This window comes from Sturnira hondurensis, unplaced genomic scaffold, assembly GCF_014824575.4.
Source record: "Sturnira hondurensis isolate 20B ecotype Veracruz unplaced genomic scaffold, ASM1482457v3 Scaffold0020119, whole genome shotgun sequence".
In the NCBI taxonomy this organism is placed as follows: Eukaryota; Metazoa; Chordata; class Mammalia; order Chiroptera; family Phyllostomidae; genus Sturnira; species Sturnira hondurensis.
In genome coordinates this window covers 1,019,788-1,023,269 of record NW_028092750.1, presented here as the reverse complement: position 1 = coordinate 1,023,269, position 3,482 = coordinate 1,019,788, and the positions used below count along the sequence as shown (strand labels likewise).

At 49.7% G+C, this 3,482-nt stretch overlaps 1 long non-coding RNA gene across 1 annotated transcript; it reads left to right on the top strand.

Annotated features, from left to right (window-relative positions):
• The first annotated feature begins 1,132 nt into the window (after nt 1-1,132).
• Nucleotides 1,133-2,633, top strand: LOC118975124 (uncharacterized). Its single transcript, XR_005064009.1, has 2 exons — nt 1,133-1,195; nt 1,574-2,633. It is a non-coding gene; the product is annotated as an uncharacterized LOC118975124 (long non-coding RNA).
• Nucleotides 2,634-3,482: the final 849 nt, after the last annotated feature.

Here is a 3,482-nt window from a genome sequence, read left to right as displayed (position 1 = left end):
ATTCAAAATAGAAGCCTTGAATATACTATCTGTGACTAGAGGCATTTGAGTCATTGCATAAACACTTTCTTCCTCATTAGACAGTTTTTAAAAAGATTTTATTTATTTATGTTTAGAGGGGAAGGGAAGGAGAGAGGGAGAGAAACATCAATGTATGGTTGCCTCTTGGGTGTCCCCTGCTGGGAACTGGTCTGCAGCCCAGGCATGTGCCCTGACTGGGAATCGAACCTCCACCCTCTGGTTTGCAGGCCTGAGCCCAATCCACTGAGCTACAGCCAGGGCTCATTAGACAGTTCTAATTGTAATCATTATCTCAAAACTTTCCTCTAGCTTCTGCACCCTGGTGCTGATTCTGCACTGGAGTCACGTGGATTATGTCTCCACCCTCTCCCAGACGTCAGTTCTTCAAATTGTGCAGAGGGGCTATCGAAAAATCTGATGTTCTGACAAATCTAACAAAATATGTCGATATTTTGGTGAGAGTTTGTGACATGTGGCGCCAAGATCTCTTGAGCTCTGGCACCAAATTTCCTGAGACTTCAGGTGAGCAACGGTAAGAGGCCATTTTGCGCCTTGGCTTTCCCCGCTGCACCATGACACAGCGCTAGATGGCATTATGGCCAAGGCCCCATTCCGGTGCTTTAGGTCGTCAAGACTAACAAAGAAAGATTGTCCACTTTCCCTAAGAAGTTATCAGTGCTAACCCCATCATGCCTCGTGTCACTATTTCCCTCAGCGACCACCAGAAGTCTAAATCTCAGCCTCGGGAGTGATCCAACATCACCCTGACGCCCCTCCTCATCCTGCTGTGTGTACCTGGCGGGAACTCGGAGCCCTGGCCCTGCAGTAGCCTGCTCTCTTGACGACTGCGTCGCAGTTTTCCCCGTGAAGAGCAATTCCCGTACTTGCCAACAGGTGGCTCTGGTGGGTTACGCCCACCAGGCCCGGCCACTTGGAGATGTCCCCGCACTAACCGCTGGGTCCAGGTTGGACTTCACTGATGAGATGGGGGAAGAGGCAGATGCTGATGGCCGTGCCCACCTGGAGCTGCTGGGCGCCAGGCGCTGCTGTGTGGGGAGAGGCTGTCCGAGGACGCAGCCGCCCAGGAGAGTGGAGCAGACTCTGAAAGAGGGCACCCTGGGACTCGTGTTGTATCCAGGACTGAAGCCAGCCTCCCTCCCCGCTGGGTTTCCAGGTGTGTGAGCAATTGAATTCAGTTTCTTTTCCTTTTCTAGTTTGAGTTGGATCTCCGACACTAGAAACTGGAAAGTGCTAATATAATCCCTAACCTGCCTCACCTCTTACCCCTCCTCACTGGGGGCACATTTATGACTTTGTGCCCTTTGGAAAGGGAGTGGTAAGTCCCCTCTCCTGTGTCTTCACCTCTTCCCAGAAGGCACCTTCTGCCTCATTATAGAGTGTGGCGCGCCCTTCAGGACATCGGCTCCCCTGCAGGGTTGTCTGGATAGTCTGTCTTCCCCTCTGGGGAAGGCACCTCTGGGCCATGAAGTGGGTGGGAACTCTCCTTGCTCCGTATTGCCATTAAAAAGCCACTTTCTTCCTTCTGCTTCAGACTCTCCAGTTTCTTTCAAGCTTGGTCTGCACCTACCTTTACCGCTGTGCCTAAGGATTAGCCAGCCATGGATGGCCACACCCTCACAGCGGACTTCAGCTTCAGGCCCACCGAATGTCTCTGTGGCCCACTCCCAGCCACCACCCTCTGCAAGTTCAACATCCGCATGAATGACTCTTCCATCACCCCCGCCACCTGAGACCTCCTTATCACGATTGTGCTACCACACCACAGCTGAAATCTCAAATTCCCGCTTCATCACTTTTTATCCTTACAGCTCGCTTACTCTAGCATCCTCAGTCCAAAAATTTTTTTGACCTTGAGACTTCCAATTCGTGTGATCCCCATATTCTGGATCCTATGGTCCATCATTATAGTCACTCTCCTAAAAACACCCTAAATTTCTTTGCTGGTCTTTTTGACCATTACACTTACCATGCCATAATTTTAAATTGATGACTTATACATACTGGGGATTTAGAGGCAGACACAGAAGTGCCAGAGGTTCCACTTTGTACTTATTCTTCCCCCTCTCTGTCTCTCTTCCCATCTGCTGGGCCTGATGACCAACAGTGACCCCAGGCCCACCCCAGAGCCAGAGGCTGTAGCTATGGAGACCTGACATTGGTCCATGGGCTCCTACACTAGCCCTTTGTGGTCCTGCTGCAGCAGCTGGATGTGGCGAGCTTCCAGGATTCCTGCAAATGCCCACTCATGCCCCATGACAGGGCTTTGGTAAGTGGTTTTTTCCTCCGATCCTTTAGCTCCAAATTTGGACTTTTACTTCCCTGGCCCCTCCCATGATTGTGTAAGGTCTAATTACTATAATCCACAATGCTTACTTAGCTCAATGCCAACGACCCGCTTTCTTTGAGTTTGCCCCAAAGAGGCTGAATATTGCTGGAGAAAAACACACAACCTACAGGCTACACTGTAATTCATGACACATACTAGTTGTCTGATTTTGTCTGCCCAGAATCCTTTTCCTCTTTGTATAATAACATCACAATTTTGCTGAATGAAGTATCTACCCCCCAGTGAACAGTTTCAGTGAGACTTTGAGTTCAATTGTTCTTTGCTTCTATCTAGCCAATCCGATGCCCTCTCCCTAGAATTTGAATGTGGAGGGATAGAACTCACTCATCCCAACAGCCACATTCGAGAACTGCCAACTGTGAGTTCCTACTTGTCATCTTCAGTGCTAAGCTAGTCCCTGGTACTCGGCTCCTTTGAATTTTCCTGTGACCATGTAAAACTCTATTCTTCCAGTTTAGATTTGTTGCCTCACTTTGCCAGAGCCAATGTCTGAGACTTGCGCAAACCTCCGATGGGCACTCCCCTTGCCCAATCATCCCGCTACGTTACCCTAGTCCATGTGGAGTCCCGCCTTCCAAGCCAGTTATTTGTATCTCTCCTCTCTTCTCCAACCTGAGTTCTGCCCCACCCGGCTTCAGTCCAAACTTCCTTAAGAATATGGAAGCACTTGACATCTTCCTATCAGCAAGTCTACAAACCTACTGGCAGCTGAACTCATCTTTTCTGTTCCTTCCAGTTACAATGCCTTCCTTGTAAGCACTCTGTCTCTCTGCTCTTTTTTTAAAAACAAGACTTTATTTATTTACTTATCTTTAGAGGGGAAGGAGAGAAGGAGAGAAACATCAATATATGGTTGCCTTTCGTGCGTCCCCTGCTGGGAGTTGGCCTGCAGGGAACCGGCCTGCAACCCGGGCATGTGCCCTGGCTGGGAATCAAACCGCGATCCTCTGGTTCGCAGGCCGGCGTTCAATCCACTGAGCTACACCAGCCAGGTGTCTCCCTGCTCTTACCAAAGGTCAAGCCCTGCACCTGTGCTCTGCACCCACCTCCACTTGCTGTCTAAAAGATTATGTCTCTGTGTTTATCTTCCCTC